Source organism: Drosophila persimilis, unplaced genomic scaffold (genome assembly GCF_003286085.1).
Source record: "Drosophila persimilis strain 14011-0111.01,24,50 unplaced genomic scaffold, DperRS2 tig00000124-arrow-pilon, whole genome shotgun sequence".
Classification (NCBI taxonomy): Eukaryota; Metazoa; Arthropoda; class Insecta; order Diptera; family Drosophilidae; genus Drosophila; species Drosophila persimilis.
In genome coordinates, this window is record NW_020825294.1 from 7,908,026 (window position 1) to 7,927,207 (window position 19,182).

Below are 19,182 nucleotides of genomic sequence, written 5' to 3' on the forward strand. Positions count from 1 at the left end.
ATGATGAGCTCGTGGAAAGGTTTGGAGATTTTCAATCCATAGGATCTTGTCCTGTTGGGTTTGAAAATCAGTTGGACTTATTCAGGATTTATATTGGGGCTTTCCCTATTTTGATAGCTTGTTTTACTCTCACCCTTTGGGGTCGGTTAGGGATTGTACTGCATCCCATCCCATTCATTTTTCTCATGGGAACATTCTACTGGGTGTATATATAGCGGCACACTGTAAATATCTTTACAAAATATTCGAATTTACAGCACGACCAGTTTTAAAAGTTGTATAGCATCTAGCTTAATGTTTCATACTAGCCACCCTTACAAGATTCATAGCTGGTAGCTTATTGTGCGGTACTAGCCAACACACTAGAAACAGTTTCATAGTAGCCAGCTTTAAGACGTGTAGTTTCATAGCAGACAGGCACGTGACCATACAAATAATATGCTCGTAAAAGATGAAATAATGAAATATATCAAGAAATGGATATTTTAGAGGAAGAAACTATGTATGATTGTTAATTAAGGCTAATTCCGCCCGAATTTAAATAGATTATCGTATCTTTAATCGTAAATCTTTACACTCCTCTTCAGAAGCATTTTGAATTGAAGTAGTCGTCATCTGTGCCCCCGATTTGACGTTCACATTACAAGTACATTAATTAAGCGCTGCCTACTTGTCGGGCGGCTCCGCCCACTCTCAGATCCACATATGGCGATTAGAAACACTTCCGCTTCCGTTTTCTTCCACTTACATGCCATCATCATCGTCATCATCATCATCGCGATCATCAGCAGCAGCTATATTTAACATTATTATTAGCCAGTGACCACCATCAACTCCGCCTCATCCTCCCACATGGCCGGAGCTGGAGCTGGGGCAGCAGCAGCAGCAGTCGCAGTCGCAGCTGTGGAATGTCGCGTCAATTTGTCTGCCTGTGCATATGGCATGGCAACAATCTCAGTGTAGAGAATCGTCTGGTACCCATCTTCCCATCGAGTAGCAGCAGCACGCCGAGGCAGCGACAGCAACAGCAACAGCAACAGATACGGCCATGGAGTGCAAGTGTCGCGTTGATTTATTAATTAAGCATTGGAGCGCGGCAAGGCGGCAAGGCGGCAAGGCGGTACGGCGGTAAGGCGGCAGCTGAGATACCCGGCAACGCGTGGCAACCGATCCGATGCTGGCGATGATGCTAATGAAGTACTCGCTGGAAATTTTAATTAACGATCCCCGATTCGATTGCCATCGCAATCGCGTTCCCCAGCATAGACTCCACCATAGAAGTGTTGACTTATGACATCACACCCAAGCCCCAGCAGCCGCAGCAGCCCCAGCAGCGGCAGTAGCGGCAGCTGCTGCCTCTCTCTGATCATTGCCAGACAAACTGACGACGCTTATCACAGACACACGCGTAGAGCATACCATACATCACGCCGAACATTGCGCATACGCCAAGTGGCCCCAAAGCGGGCAATTAAACAATGTTCGCACTGTGTAGCGACATGCATAAATTTCGTTGTTCTGTTCTTAATTTGTCTAGACAATGGCAAAGTTCACTCCGAGCAAATATAATATAGGCAAAGTTCAATTAGCGCTTTGTGGCCTGCCTTAGTTGAGGGCACAAAAGACACAGAAAACCGAATGGCAAGCAAGATCGCAATTTGCATATTACTTCGAAATCGGCTTGACTAACCCCCCATGAATCATCGGCAGAGATCTTCAGATGGAATCTCTTAATTTGAAGCACATGCTGGTGCAAGTTTTTGTGTTTCTTTTCGAAAATTCGACAGTTGCAGTACAGCGAACTCTGCCCGACAATGAAACTCTCAGTGAGATCAACAAGGACAGAGAAGATGGAGAGTTGGTAATTGACAGATCTTGGAATTGGCAATGTTTTCATTTAAGATTTATAACTTTTGTAGCTGAATCATCCACAGAAGGAAGAGGATCAAGCAATATAGTAGTTATAGGAGAAGACCTATTGGTATAAACTGGTATAAAATGATACTAGTCATAGATTTAGAGGGATAGGCAAGCTCCAGGGGTGTATAAACTCTAATCGTGCAGCAGTACAACATGAACGTGTGTACACTGAAACGATTATCCATGGCAAGTAATGGGGATGGCAATAATAATTTCATCCTCCCACCTGGCATTTATCACGGGTATTGATCTATTCATATACCGAATGGGCAGCTTAATGTCAATCTGCTCTTTGGCTGGCCGGCTCTGAGCACTCAGTTGGCTGCCTCCCGGCTCGAGACCATTAGTGCATTACAAATAGGTGCGGCAGACCACGGCTGCAACAACAGCAACAGCGAGAAGGGTCTTGGCCACAGACGCCGCGGTGCCGTTGACCAACGTGACTGAGATGGTCTGCGCTCTGCGCCTCAGCAGCCCAGCAGACGACCTCAAGTGGCAGGCCTCGCATTCAAGTTGCTGCCTCTGCCTCTGCCTCAACGCTTGGGCACAATACGCGAGGCTGCCACAAACACAGCGTGCTGTGGCAGCAACTGGCCAGAGCTGTAACGAAGGCAGCATCCACAATCCACAATCCAGAAGCAGTTCAAGTTTGCGCCGAGGAATTCCTTGCCGCTGAAATAATTAAGCATTGCAACATTGTTTATTGTTGCTGTTGTGGCTGCCGCTGCCGCTGCTGCTGCTGCTGCTGGGTGTTGCAGGCTCGTTTAACAAGGCAGCCAAGTTCTCAACAAGTGCCTCCTCCTGTTCTACAAGTTTTTTTTTTTTCTCTTTCTTGGTGCCTCTTTCTGGTGGCACTCAAAGGAATTTCCATTTTATTTACATTTAGAATGTGCCGAACGGACTCGTCGCATGTAAAGCGGGCCAAATCGAAAGCTATTAGAACTTATTAGCATATCAAGCTGGAACATGGAAAATTTAGTGGCAACAATGTTGCCCCGGCGATACGAACAAACGGAGAAAATCAGCCAGAACAATTTCTCTTTTGTTTCGTTTATTAACGCATCTAAATGGTGTAATATTCTATAGAGGATCTATAAGAAACAGCACTATAAAGGTGAGGAGTCATAGGCACAATAATATCTACCTGGATGATCCTTGGATCCTGGATAAATTGAGTTAAGAATCTGTCGCCCTTTATAGAGACTAACAGTATTGTAACCCAACGATTTATGGGCACTTTGATTGATTGTTTCTGGCTAATTGTGCACTTCCCATTCGCTTTATTTACGGAACTGCCAGTCGCCAAACTGCATTACAATTACGGGAAAGTGTCAATGCTGCTGCTGCTGCTGTTGCCTGGCCATAGCCTACAATCTCGATTGAGTTGGAAAGGAAAAACAAAAAGAAATACTCGTAACAACAAAAATTTTCCATAACCTCAAAAAAATGCGTCGGCTATTTTTAAAATGCGCAATCTGCGAGATGCGTGCCCCTGTCCATCCGTCTGTCCCCCTGTCCCCCTGTCCGTCCGACTGCCCGACTGTCCGTCCGTCTGTTGATGCCGCCAGCTGTGTGCCAAGACAACGCAGCAGCAGCCTCCCTCCCCGCCCCAGCCCCAGCCCTCTCTCCCGGGGGCCCCTCCACTTACAATGTGTTGTCTGCGTTTATTGATTTATTAGAAAATTCCAATGAACAAGTTTTAATACACGACACAGCGACCGATGGAGTCGATGTTGTCAGCATGCTTGTTGTGCTTTTTCTCCTCGCTGTGGTTTTTGCTATTTTCTCGTGTTGTTGCAGCAGCAAAAACAATGTAAGAGCGAGAGAGTGCTCGCGAGAGGCATCCGGAGAAGGGGCACGAGTGGCAGCAACTGGGAAAAGTAACAAGTGCAATATTTTAATTACGTTGCAACAACAACGGCCACAAGATCAGCCAGTTGCCAGTTGCCAGTTGCAGCATGTTGCATTGATTTGGCCAGCCAGTGCTGCCAGACAGTTGAACATTTGTGTGTGTGTGCCAACGTGGCGGATGGTTAATGTGCCGAACCCACTGAGAGGGGAAAAACTTAACCCTATGTAGGTGGTATTGTATCCATCTGCTTTACAGAGTTTTTCGTGGAGATAAGGTTCTATGATTGCCTATGAAAAGCTTCTCCAAAACTGCCATATCTTCCTGTTAGAAACTATTACTATGATTGTTCCAGTATCTCTGGAAAAACAGTCTGGCAGCCCCGCGAATAACCGATCTACTCCGTCTCTAAGCATTTTGCAATCAACTTAGATTTGCATTAGCAACGCTGCACTCTTGAAGAGCCCGTCCAGAGACAAAAATAAACCGAACCAGTTGAGACGGCAACAGGCAGCCGAAAAGTTAAATATGTAACAGCTCTGCCAGAGAGACCAAAGAAAGTCGAGCCGAGATCTGTGCCTGAGATGGCGACGGAGACGTTGACTGGGGATTGGGACTGAGACTGAGATGGAGATGGAGCTGGTGCTGGAGACTGAGAGAGTTGAAATATTGTAATTGTCTTCAGCTGTCCGACTGACTCTGACTCTGACTCGGACTTGTTTGTTATTGTTTCTTGGGCTGGTGTTGTTTTTATTTTTTTTGTTTGGCTTGATTAATAATTAATCGCACACACATACAGGCACACACACACACGCACGAGGCATCACTCGTATCTGTGTGAGCACATACAGACACATGCAAATGTGCCGCTTGTTTTAATTACTCAACTTAAATGGCGCTTTGAGCGACTTAAGCAACTTGATACTGTGCGACTTTTGTGATGGTGTGCGTAGGGCTAATATACATATATATTCAGGAGAGTGTGCGTGTGTGTGCGTGTGTGTGAGTCTGCCGATCGACTCTCACTACTACGAGCTCGAAACTAACTAACTAGCTCGCCACGGTTGCTGGCACTGGGACTGGGGCTGGGGCTGGTGTTGCTGCTCGGCTCGGCTCCGGCTCCGGATCGCTTTTGCCTCGCGCTGCCTCGCGCTGCCTCGCGCTGCCTGTTCGCCTTGCCTCGGCGCCGCTGAGGCCGCTCATTCAGTTTTTTGCGCTCAACGCTCGTTGTACGGAACCGAAAAACGTTCGTCGCCTCCGATTTGGGCTTGTCGCCAAATCAAAAAAATTTGTTTACTCCAGCCTCTCAGGCCTCATCACTCGAATATTCTAATAATTTTTTTTTTTTGGATATCCCCAACGGAGCAAAGTCGCGGAAAATAAGAGCTAAGACTGCTGCAGCAGGCCCCAAAGAGAACGACAACGACAGCAGCAGCAACAGCAACAGCAATAGCAACAAGTGTCACAGATAGCAGCTTGTGCCCTAAGAACAGTAAACAGCTCTTAAAGTTCTCTCCGATCCAATCCAATCCAATCCGATACGATACGATCCGTTGTGCGCCCCTCCTCTCCGGTCCTCTCCTCTGCGCCTCAGAGCTCGCCTCGAGTTGGGTTCCGCGATTGTTCGTCGTCGTCGTCGTCGATTTTGATTCGTATGAAATACAAATTTGTATTCATGTGTCTGTGGCTGTGCCTGTGCCTGTGTGTGTGTGTGTGCGATGGTGTGTAAAAGCCAAAAGCTAATAGCCAAAGTCTGAGCTTTGCCTGAGCCATGTGAAGTGAAGCCAGTGATTTCCATACCGAAAAAAAAGCGCAAAGAAATCGAAAATCGAAGAAAAAAAAAATCTTGTGTATATCCATCCCATGCTGCCCCCCCTGCGCGCACCCGTACGAATATAATGTATGCAACGTTCGTGAACTGCCAGAATTGGTTGTTGTTGCAGTTTCAGCCAAAGGATTTGTGGATTTTGGAGCGTAACTGAGCGAAGTGCAGCAGGTGCACCAGGTAAGTGACAGGCCTCAGCTGGATAACGCGCATACGCCACGGTGGCTGCGTGTCCAATTCGAGAAACTAAACCATTTCTGGAGAGAGACAGAGAGAGAGAAAGAGAGCTCTAGAAACAGCCAGTGGCAGTACAAAGTATATTTAATGGCCTGGTAAAACATGGCACTAAGAAAGGCCTACACGATGAGGGTATAAACGGGGAGGGAATGAGCCAACAAGACAAATGTTCGAATACGAATACAAATCATTATTAGGGATATGATTATTCATACTGCAGCAAAGCCCAGATCTATTGAGAGTACAAATCTGTTTAGAAAAATCTCCCAACAATTTTATAAGACTCCTCTTTGTGCGGCGGCAAGAGTGCACTGCCATCGTTATGCGCCCTCATCTTGGGCGAGTGAGTTTCGAATGCATATCGAGTGTCAATTGAATATTCATCGCCACAAATGATGAACTAAATCAACGGCATTCCACACAAATCACAATTAGCGGCTGACACTGACATTGGCCGTGGCAGGAACCCTTTGACCATGCCTCCTAGGCGCTAATTTATAACGCCATTTGGTTAATTGAATAATTAAATGAGACTGGGCTGGCTGGGCCGGCTGGGCGTGGCTACACTTTACTTTGTTATTTTGTTATGGATTCGACATCGATCACGATTGCATAAGCCCTACGGCGAGAACGAGAGACGCGATCCCACACAAGTCATGGTCCACATTTGTAACTGAATCGAAATCTGTGCCTCGGCCTGTATCTATCGTTTCGACTATCGTTTTAATGCCGTCAGCTGATTTGCTTTGCTAATCAATTGACGTTTTATTGGAGCCCCGAGGGGGCTTACCAGAGCAGCCCACCGAAACAGAGTTAAAGTCTGACTACACAATGCTCAATTAGATTGTTAATTGCATTTGTGCATTTGTGCATTTGTGAAACGCAAAAACAAAGTACGATATCTCGCTGAAAACACGTTGGCTAGGTGTGAAATTGATAGCACTGAAAATAAAACCCGATAACAAAACTAAACAGCAGCCCCAGCAGCAGCAGCAGCAGCAGCAACAGCTGACGAAGAGACCATGAAGGTCTACCACTTTCGGAAATTCGACAAAAAAGCGAAATAAAAATCGTGAGCACGCAATGAAGCAGCAAAGTTGAGGCTGGCTTCCATCTCCATCTCCATCTCGAGCTCCATCTCCATCTCCTCTGGGCCCGGCCTGGCAAATCACGTTGCTGATAACAACAACTAAGCAATGCGGCAATAATTTGCTGCCCAGCACCCCGCCCCCTGCCCCTGCCATCCCCCCTTACCGCCACCATCTGCGGGCAAAGTGGCTACTGGTCATCAGCATCCGAGGCGGACGCAACCAGTAACTGGCTTAGGCCAACATTTTTATCAAAAGTGGTGGCATTAGTTGGTCTCCGCCACCGCCGCCAAGGCTTACATGCAAACGAAACTGGTCACACTGGACATGGGTGTCGGTGGGGAAAGGATGAGGCCAGAGCGAGAGCGAGAGAGAGAGAGAGACGGGACGAGACTCCCAATAGTTTCACTTATTTTACACGCATTTCTTAACGATAAATAAATTCCACAAGCAGATGCGACCAGCAACAGGCAGCAGCCCAACAACCAACAAACAACAACCAACAAGCAGAGCCTGGCCCGGTCAGCAACAACTTTTGCTATCACGTTTCCATGCAAACAACCCAGCAACAAAAATATTTTCATTGGTATTCGCTTGTACTTGAATTGCTCCATGGAGTACGGAGAGCAGAGCAGCGGAGTGCGAGGGTGGTGACTGGTGGCTGGAGGCCGGAGTCTGTGGCTGTGGCATGCACCAGAGGAGACAGGTGGCAACTGCAACTAATGCCAGCTCTAGTCAGGTGCTTGGTTGGACTGCTCGGCTGCTCGTGGACTTTGCACCGATCTGTCTGCCGTTTGGGCAATTCTCAGTCGGAATATTTCCGCCTGATGTGGCGCCCCAAGGCAATTGAGAATGATATCCGATACTGCAGGCTGCCGTTCGACGGGGCCTTATGCATAGAATCAAATCATTCACATTGCGTAAGTTAGTGGGGACTGATGTGCCAGATACCCCAGGCCCTCCCTCCCCCGCAGTGCTTAACTTTTATCTAAGCTAAGATGAATGAACTCGCATTCAAGGTGGTCCCACAAAACGTTTTGGCAACTCTTTCTGCCTGTCAAATCGAAAACTGATCAATTTTGCTTTTATTTTATTTCTTCTCTCAAATATATTGTATAAGGTCATCTTCTTGAGAACCTTGTCATACAGGTTTGCCCAGAAGATGCTAAAAATGTGTAGTTTCGCCAGATCCACGACTATGACTACGACTATACAGAGTATTTGGTATCCCATTCTGTGGGTGGACCACACGGCGTATACCCAATGTGCCACTTTTCCAATTCACTTTTGCTCGGGGCCTTTCTCCGCATCGGGCCTTTCCTAAGCATCATATCAATTTCGTAGATATATATATGCCAGTATTTATTGCATATGATTTATCATGTCTGACACTTGGGCCAAACCACTTGTCAAATGGGAAACAACAGCAGCGGTACAAGAACAACACCCAAGTAACAGCGACATCGACAGCATGCTGTGATTTTAGATAAATTCATAACTCAAACTCAACTTGTCTTGCCTTCAAAGTTCAAATCACTTGGCACTCACTCACACACACACAGACACTCATACATTCCCGTCAATGCATGATCGTTCGTGTTTGCATTTGTGTTTCATTTTAATTATTTATTTATGCGTTATTTTTGCGCGCGTTCATTTCGATAAGCTTCAAATGGAGAGACACCATTTACATTTACAGTTATATTTCGATGCTGAAGCCGAATCGGGCTGGGTCTTAACTGTTGTCGTGGTAAAAGGGTACCATAAGGGTACCATAATTGTCAGCACACGCTGGCAACGCATAGTAGGACGTACTTCTTGGTCTAAAGTAGTCCCCAGGGCCTGGATCTACCTTTTCTTCAGAGGTTTCCAGACCTTTTTAGTAGTAGTGATCCCAAAGAAGAGCATTCCAGGCGTTGGACTGTCAAAAGTAGTTTATCTTCCTGGTTTTTGTTTGTTTTTTACTCTTGGTTTCTGTGCTCTTGCCTCCAGCACTCCGCAGCTACAAATCAGCTGTTGAGCTGTTGCTTCTGGCGAAATTTGTATTCAACGAACTTGAAAACGAAACGATAACAAACCGCAAATCTTGTATTTTCATTTTCCTTCTGTTTCGTATTTGTTGTATCGTTTTTCAATGGAAGCGCGACATTTATCAAGGGAGGCCTTTGCTCATTCTCTAAAAGTAGTTCTTTGATAGTTTTAAATGTAGAACAGACCTATGTATATATATATACAGTACTCGTATTTGGTTTAGTGATTACTGGGGTACGTAACAGGAAATTCCCAGAACATTTTGATATAATCGTACACAAGAATGTGGAATTTTTCCCATTTTTTTTTCGTAGGAGTATTGCTTATATTACTATAGAACTTGGATACATACATACCTTCCAGACCAATCCCAACTATTATGTAGAGATTTCCTACAGATTATATAATAATTAAATAGTTTTTTCTTTGGTTGGCCCACGTAATGAATGGCCCAAATAAATGGAATTTCCAATGCCTCGAATTCGAATTCGGTCAGAGTTTTCCGATCAAAAGTTCTAGCCAGTTTTCGTCGCTGAACCAATTAGCACAAATTAGAAACCCAAGAAAATCACATCTTCTGCTCTTCATTGGCCTCTACTCGGATATTGGATTACAGAACACGTTCTCTGTCCACACTCGGATTTGTTTACTGTTTGTTTGTTTGTTTGTCGTCACAATCAGCGTCGTCGTTATGATCATGATCAGTGATCACTGGCAACAGACAAGGGGTAGCCACGAACGTGGGCTTCACAGTTAGTTCCGTCAGCTGAAACCACTTTCGGTTGGATTCGAAGAGCTCAAACCAGATTCGAGTTCCACATCCAGATCCAGATCCAGATCTTTACGACCTTTCAATAACATAATTTACATGTGCACTACTAAAACGGCAACCACAAATAATCAAGGAAACCATAACAATAAACCAAATTGCATCGTCCACAAATAATAATTAAAATCTATTGGCATACATTTTTATATAGTCTAAACCGCAACAAAATGCTTAGGACCCGCTCGCTTCATGGGTAATTTACATTTTTATGTAACAACTATGTTCGCGTAATATATTTTTATGAGTAAACTATATACTTGGGTAATTTGCACAGTGCCAAGGCAGGGCAGGGGAGAACAGCAGGGAGACAGAAGCATTAGTCAGAGGGGAAGTGGAGTCAACATCCTGCGGTGCATTCACACTCCGCGAGTGTATACGGAAAACATTTGTGCGGGGCCCTGCCACTAAAATGCTCCATTTTCACTGATGCAAATCGGTTATCAGGACAAGAAAGTGCCAGCCCCACGCACACATTGGTTTTATTGGAAGTTTATTCGTGGTACAGGGTGGTCCTGCCTTGAAAGAAGATAAACGAATACGAATAATGGTACTACTATCACTATCGGCGGGTATCTAAGGAAGTATGCTGATACCTGAGGCGTATCTTATGGAACAGACAGCCATCCAACCCATCAGAACTATCCTGTGATCTTTCTATATCCCCTCCTGGAGCGGGACACCCTGTATCTGAGTGGCGTCTGAGTGTGACACGCGTTCCGTTCTCAGCATCGAGTCCATTCCAGCCGGGCAGAGCGGCTTCTCTGCTGGCTCCGGCTATCACTTCACTTGACTTCACTTCAATGGATCGGCAGCGGCAGCAGCAGCAGCAGCGGCAGCGGCAGCGGTAGCCGTAGCCTCGCAGTCTCCGCTGGTCTCCGGCGCCCCTCCTCGATCGTGGCTGCCCCTGATAAGCCAGAGTCTGAATGCTGCCGCTCGGCATCATTGCGAAAGGTCTTCTTTGTTGCCGAGATGGAAAAATAATAATAAGAAGAGGAAGAGGAAGAAGATCAGCAAGAAGAGGAGCAAGAGGCATACGACCAAGAGTAAGAAGTAAGAAGCTGAGAAAACAGCACGAGGCTTGCTGAGGCGGCAACGGCAACGGCAGCGACAGCGGCAGCGGCAACGGCGCTTCGCTGTAGCAATTTACAATAACATCAACATCCAAAGTGGCAGCACTAACAACTACACTACGCGACACATTATAGTACATTCACTAGGCATATAGTAAAAGCCAACCACAATCACAAGAAAAACTTTACCTAGGGCTATACCCTTGATGATCCATCCATCTACTATGAGTATATCAGCCGAACCCAATTGAAACAAAAAGGATTCCCAATTTGAGACCTGCCTGGATCATGCTATTCAGGAAACTGCCCAAAAAAGGCCTCGATCAGAGCTCAGGTTGCTCTTGTATCTTTAGGATATATTTTGGCCTAATTTGTCTAATAATTGTCCCAAAATGGTCTCCCTTTCCAAAAAAAAAAAATCATAACTTATGGGGTCGAAAACGTTTCGTTTTTGTCACTGAAAACCCAAATACCCTTTGGTAGTGTATTGAAACGACAACGACGACTACTCCACCAACTGGCAGTGAGACGTTGATTGCCACGGAATGCCGTCAAACAGGTTAAAAATGTAGGTAGAAATTCAATTAAAAATTGGTTATTTATTTATTTTGGCATGCACAGAGATCGGCGCGTATATCCACCGACTACGACTATATATACAAATATATTTATTTAATATATATAAATATTGGCCAAATATAGCTGCTAATTCATACACAGCAATTCATATATAAATAACTGTTTAATGGGTATGAATTATTTAATTTAATTGTGCCTTATTAGTGTGGCACGCAACGTTTTCCAGGGAGATCTCAAACTCTCGACTGTCAATCAAATGGCGTCAAATGGCGTGCCCGATTTGAAAGTGAAAACTCCGAAAAGTGCAATAAACACTAAAATAGATGAGGATTTGCATGCGAATCAATCAGGGGATGCAGTAACTTGGCCAGTAGTCGGCTGGTTTATACCCTGTAGCACACCTAGAAGTAGCCCTTTTGATAACACAGTACCAAATAAAGTCTAATTAATTAATTTCCATCGAAAGATAGACCTTGACATTGTTAGTTAATATATGATATAATCTTAAAATTTCCATATACATATATGTATACCTATTTTTGAATACTATATTAAAAGAACAACAACATTTGCACTGGCTAGAACCCCAAAGTACCAATGATAGAGACCAATACCTTTAAATCATATGGTTTCAATATACGATCGATGTATAGCGCACACATTTCCCTACATCTCTCTTTAGAAATATCCACCTGCATCACCTTCAAACGCATAGAGCTTTCAACAATCGCGAAAATCATACTGGAATTCTTGCACTCAGTCCCAGCGAACCCTAACAAAGCACACTCTCGGTTCGACAAGGTAATAAAAATACCAGCACCTAGCTAAAACCGATCGCATTTGATTTTATTAATGCAAACCGCAAAGAGTTAATTTTAGACGGGCTATTTATAAATCTCCAAGTTTTGCGGCCCACTGACAGCCGATCAAGTCATGTGCGATCTACCCATATACGTAAGCAGAGATATAGTTACGGTCGCAGAGCCCCTAACTGGTTGCAAATATTACGATCGCTACTATCGCAGGGCGGGGCGTGGGGCGTGAGGCGAGGGGCGAGAGACCCCGCCAAGAGACGGGAGCGCTCAGATCTCGAAATTTTCGTCTGATGGATCGTTTCAATTTGTGACTGTGACATGCATGATTAAGATACTAATGCGATCGATTTGGAGATCGGTTAGGGCTGCGGCCGTCCCAGCTGGAAGCTGCCTGGTCCGATCTTTTTCCGCCCTCCGATTCTGACTGATCGAGGCGAAAAACGTACGCTAAAATTCGCTTGAATCGCTCCGGTGCTTTTGGCCGCCGACGTGTCGAAATGAGAACTTTGACTTCCAGGAAGTAGCCGCCCATAGATACGTACTCGTGTAGCAGGTATTTGTATAGGTATAGGTGGCCCAGACACCGCGACCCGATCTCTGTTCGCTTGGGCGATAGTGATTGCGATCGCAAACCGCTCTGTTTGATATATAATGGAAAAGTTTCGCCCGTGGCCTTGTGGGGAAAAATCTCTGCTTATACGAAATGGTGGCGTGCCGCCTCCCTCTTTGCAATCACTTTTTATTCTTCGAATTTACGAGGGCATACTTGTACTTGTTTTGGGGAATTTTCGGCATTTCCCAAGCCATAAAATTTCAACTAAAAATGCGAAATACTAAATTTCAATGAACTTGCATGACATGCAAATTCTAGAATACAAATGCTCTCACAGGCTCTCGGGAAATTGTGAAATTGTGTGGGCCGCAGGGGATGCCGCCACAGGTGGATTCGAAAAATTAAAATAATAGTTTCGTTGAAATATCACTATGGGCATTTGAGTGCTGAGAGATTTAGGTGATCTCTTTGAAAACAGCTCAGCAAGTCCGTATCTTTATTTAATTTATAGGGGAAAAACTATGAGACCAAAGATCGTAAAGTTGATGGATGATGATGCCGAATACTAACCAGAGATCTAATATATTATAATGTTAAACAAGTCCGTATTTTCACGGCCTTCTATGGACTTGTAGTATACCTTCCTCGGATCCTTATCTGTATTACGTACTGAAAGATGAATGTTTCGATGGTAAAATACGATTGTACAAATAAGACTGCTAATTTATAGATCTCCAGACTTGATCCGCTATTTATAAAAGAGTATTTCCATCGAAATCATCTCCATCATTGCCAAACTGAGATCTTTGATCCTTCCACACGGCCAGCCTCCAAGTACTATTCCTATCAACAAATCTGCGCAATAGTTTCCGCAAGGCTTCCGTCGGGTAAATGAACTATCGGCTCCGATGCCACAGCCATGACCACAAACTTTGGCCTCCCCAGCCGGTGATAAGGTGGGGAGCCGAATTATTTACCTTGGAAATTCCCATGCAACTTTCAGGGTGTAAATAATTAAGCCATAAAAGTCAATTGAGAGTCGAATGAAAATGTTCCGAGGGAATGCTCAGTAAAAATCATTTATGGCTGGGGGCTGGGGGCTGGGGTGGTACAAGGCAAAACATACAGATTTATGGATAGCCAAATTCACGGATAAATTAAAATAATTGAAATACTTTGAAAAGTTAATTGCGCTAGGAGAGGCGTGCTTGTTGATGCTAATGACCAAACATAAATTTCAGTGGCCAAGAGCACGACTGAAGCAGAGAGAGAGAGAGAGAGAGCAGAAGATAGCAGACATAGATATAGATACATTTCTGTATATTCGACCGGCCGGTGAGGCGCGCATATGTATGCAATATGTTTTATTCTCTCTTTTTGAGATTTTTCGCCGGCCTCGAAATCCCTCGCCCCATTTCCATGAACGCATTTTCATGGCGCGGCCACAAATCATAAACGTTGCTCTGCCGCTCTCCTGCTCTCCCAGCTGCAAAATATTTAGACAGATTTTGTTGCCAAAAGCCGTTTACAGGTGGCTTCGGATGGGGACTGGGGACTGGGCCTGGGCCTGCTACCAGGGTGGGGGCAGAAGCCGGCGAATCTCTGGCGAAAATCAACTTTGCAGCATTATCATCATCCCAGCTGGGCGGCGTGGTCAAGGTTATGCCAATGAGGGGATACTCCAGCTACAGATGTCTGTATATCTGTATCTGCGTATCTGCTGGCCTGGCACTGCAGGACATCATCATCATCGACAGGCGTGCGCTTCTTTTAACGATTTCAACAAAAATATTTCGCTTTCTGCGCTGCTCATTAATTCGTTTCGATTAAAAATTGTTTTTTGCTGCCTCTCTCTCTCTTTTTTTCATCTGCTCATCTGCAGCTTGTTATGCATAAAAATCACAGCAAGACACCTCTGGGAGAGACTGCGGCCATACCCGGTACTCGCTGGCGGTGCAAAGGTATGCTGCATTCTCGAAAATGTGGCATAAAAGGAAGAACTTCTAGATTGGGATCAATGACTAAATCAAGAGTTTTACCAGGGAGATACTATCAAATTTTGATCACCTATCTTTACATGGGAGTATATTCAAATTTAGACAAACTTCACAGCGATGAAATTTTTGGAACTTTGGGTTATTATAAGATAATGTTGAGTAAATCCATTCGGTATGGATTTTTAAGTTTTTAATACCTCACATTGCATAAATTACATTTATCTTTCCCTAGTTTCCCCAGAAATAAATCCCAGCATCGGGTATGTGAAAGTCGGCATATGGAATACCTATATCGATCGCACTTGTTCCGTGTCGGATGGGCTTTGGTTTTGGCATTTTGTCTAGCGGTGAAAAAACAAGTTGCCGCTGACTCGAGTGCCTCTGAAATTTTTATTGCCAGCGTTTTTTGTTTTTCGGGGGGATTTGTGTTCTTTGGTTTTTGGCCTTAGCTTTTTCTTTGCTTTGGTTTGTTTATGTTTAAATCGTACGCTATGTACGCTATGTACAGACCATTTGTTTATGGCAGGGTTTGCCTCTGACTTGCCGCAGACTTCCCATGCGTGCCACTTGCTCTCACTTGGGGCTTTGTTTAAGTTGCCTCCGGCCACTTAATTTACCAAAATACTATATATTCAATTATGGTTGCACTTGGTTTATCGCCTCCCTTTTGGCATATACTTGTTCTCCTTTTTTTTTGGGCTTAAAAGACTCTGGTCTGCGCCTTCTCTCTCACGTAATCATTGCAAATATTTCGCACTGATTTGAAATCGCTGTTTTGTTGCTTTGTTTTGTTTTGTTTTGTTTGGTTTATTTGTGTGTTTGTGTTAGCGGGAAATAATAATTGAAAGTGTATTTCTGGGAATAGAATTTCAGCAATTTGTAAGTGTTTTAGCCATTTTTTTGGCGAATGCAGAAACGAGGAACAAAAACCCAAAATCGTTCGACGTTTTCCATCGAAGTTTGTACGAAAAATAATTGTTTGTTTTCAATCTGAGTTTCACTGATGAATGTTTGGCAGGTTTCGCGGTAATATCGGAACGGAGGAGGAAAACCCGAAAACTAATGGAATAAATATACGAGTATTTGAGCCACATGAAGTGAAATGTTAACATTATGTGGGTTAAAAACGTGAAATAAATTTCTGGAATTTAACGCAATTTTTCTTAAGGAATTTCTTTGAGGAATTTCATTAATTTCTATGAATAGAAGAGCGGCCAAATGTACTTCCACTGCAATTTATGAACTCATTAAAAAATATGAATTGCTTTGTTTACTAACGGTGTGGGGTATAAGATATATTTTTCAAATAAGGAACTGTTCCTAAAACAGAATGAAACGAAAGCAATTCCCCTAAATCTTATTTTTCCTATTTTTTCTGCTCAAAACCATTTCACTGGCACCGCCCAAAAGAAAGTTCAGGCCCACCCCAGACAAACAATCACAACTCGACCGAATTTCTCGGCAAACACTCGTATCACGCATAGGATCGATTGAGGCCCGTTAAACGCTTTCCACAAACACGGCCCCAGTCGGAGAAGTATTAAAATCTCATTACCAGTGCTAATCATACCATAGCAGGGAAGAGCCCAACAGTTTCGATCCAACTGAGTAAAAATCACAATTTTCCTTTACACTTTTCCGAAATAGAGAGAGAGAAATGCAGATGCATATGAATATTTGTTATTTTCCAAGTGCCCACACGCTCTTACATAAATTATTAACAGCTAAAAGCAAATAAATAAACAAACATTGGATCAGCTACTGCAGCCTCCGACTCTGCCCCCGACTCTGCCTCCGACTCTGCTTCTGCTTCTGCCTGCCCCGTCGTTGATCATCGCCAACGCTAAAGCTGTCATCATTCATACCTGACGATTGTCGGTCCGAGCAAAGTTCATCCCGGATGGCCCTGTCCATGAAACTGGCCCATGTCCCTGGCATTGTGGATGCCCACAAAATTTGCCTGCCGACCGCCCGACCAAACAATTAAATTGCCCCGCTACACACGATCCTCTGGCACTGCTCGTGTGCATTACCGACTACTTAACAGCAAATCACTAAACTTGTTTAAATATTTTAACTTGTCCGGTAGCTGGCAGCCTGTTTGCCGGCCAGCCACATTTGCAGAGCGGCAATATCTAAAAAATCTCGGACATGCAAAGCCTTGCCTTGCCTTGCCTTGCCTTGCCTTGACAAAAGAAATGAACTGTTTTAAAGTACTCCATTCCATGGCAGTGCCAGAGGCAGAGCCGATGCTCCTCTGTAGCTGACGGTCGTCCCAGCGGAAAACTACAAACCCCAAATTGAAAAATCATCAACCTCGTCAGCTCTGGATGTTCTTACTTGCTTGGCCCTGGTCAATATTTGACTAAGAAATTTTTCACATTACCAGCGAACGGCTAAGGTCCAGGAGAGTTATCTTTTTGATACCCAGCATAAGGCTGGGGTGTGTTGGACTAGAAATGAGTTGGAGAAAGGCAAAAAAAAAAGAATATACGATCAATACATAAACAAAGTCCGACTATAAAATCAATAAATATCATTAATACTATATAAGGATATATAGAAATTTAAAATATTCACTGTTTTAGTGCTCGAAAAATGAGTATTTCAAGATCTCAGATATCTCAGACCTCGGATCTCTCTTTGGCGGGTATTTTCGCATCGAATACTTTCTGAGAAACAGCTCTTTGGTTCTTGTTAAGCTGCGCCGTGGTCTCCGGCCTTTTGAGTGAAATGTTAGCAACACACATACACCTGCAGACACACACACACAGAGGCACAGGCCTGTGGTTGTTGCCTAGGAATTGTTTACATAGCAGTGAAGCCCAGCCTCGAGATCTTAGTCGGCCTCTGCTCTGGTCAACGTTTTGTTTGATGTCGGCCTCGTTAAGAGCCAACGAAGCCAACGAGTTGTGGCCATGTACCATGTTGTAGCCGCTGCAGAGGCTGTGAGGCAGTGAGGCAGAGGCAGTGGCAGAGGCACAGCCTGTTGTTTGCTCATGAACTGTTGAACAGTTGAACGTTGTCGTTGTCGTCGCTGGCTCTCTGCCGCTTACTTTGCATTAAGTTATTTTCATTTTCAATAGGCCGTGGCTAGGAATCATCGCCATCGACATGGACTTGAGCTGAACTGAGGCTGAGGCTGAGACCTGTGGCGGAGGCCCGAGGCGGGGGCTAAGCCGCCTTCGAGTCCGAGTCATCTGCGATTCCTGGCCATGGAGTGTTTTTCTTTCGACGGCGCTCTCAAGTGCTCTCCAAACTGTTGAACTTCACTTGTTTTCTCCAAGCTATTAAGCCACTTGATCGAACATCTTTACCCCCGACTCTCGGGCCGTCTCATTTTCGGCACGATGACGCTGCCTTCCAGGAATTATGCAAATTTTCTGTCCAACATTACGCTCGCCGTAATGCCGGACCCGACTGCGACGACTGCGGCGACTACGGCTGTGATGAGCGTGTGATTTATGCTCATAAATCGCTCTAGCCGCTACTTCTGATTGCATAATTAATGAAGTTCGGCTCGAGTGTCTGACGAGTAACAATTTTTTGGTGGGAAACGCTCCGCTCCGCTCCGATCCATCCTACCTACATTCGTTCCCACTCTGCGTGGCTATGTGTGTCTCTCAGATACAAGATACAAATCGCATTCATCTTCGGATTTGTTTACTTTCATTCCGCGCGTTCGCTCTCATCGGCCGTCCCTCTCTACTCTGCATGCAGGCACAAAGTTGCAGAAATGGACTTGCCAAAAGCTTGCCAGGAGCCGCAACAAATCAGCGCAATTATCAAGAATGTTTCGCAAAGACCTCGCTACCGGTGCCCGGACTTGCCCCTTTCACTCGGGAACGGAGCAGTTCAGACCATAAATTAGCAATTAAATGAGCTAGTGCGAAGAAACACACACATTTTTAAACTAAATATTGAAACGCAATAAGTACTCAAAATCTCCATGGGCCCCGGCACACACACACACACACACACACGCACACCTCGGTGCCACACCTGGGGACAGTGGGGCGGCAAACGTCTTGAGTACACGATACAAAATATATACCCACAGATATACCATCTAAGTATTTTATGAAACTCATGCCGATCAATGAAATATTTAATTGGAAAGTGAGAAATGAAATATGCCCAGACTTTTCAGACTTACTAGACTTACTAGACTTTTTAGTTCCAGAACCCCAATTTTGATAGTTTCTTTCAACATTGATCTTGCACACAATATTTTGTGTTAAGGGTTGTCCTATGTCAATCTTTGTGAATGATATTCCTCCATATTTCGGTTATATTCAGCCCACTGTATCGCCTTTCCACTGCTATCTGCGAAATCTCGATAAAACTCTTAGAAACCTCGGACGTCGCTCGCTCTCTCGCTCTCTCTCT

General features: G+C 44.6%; 1 protein-coding gene across 1 annotated transcript in view; it reads left to right on the plus strand.

Annotated features, from left to right (window-relative positions):
- The first annotated feature begins 5,013 nt into the window (after positions 1-5,013).
- The window catches only part of LOC6596485 (protein decapentaplegic), a 34,403-nt gene continuing 20,234 nt past the window's right edge, over positions 5,014-19,182 (plus strand). The window contains exon 1 of the mRNA XM_026987769.1: positions 5,014-5,774. The gene's annotated coding sequence lies outside the window, so the exon portion shown is untranslated. The remainder of the gene's footprint in view (positions 5,775-19,182) is intronic.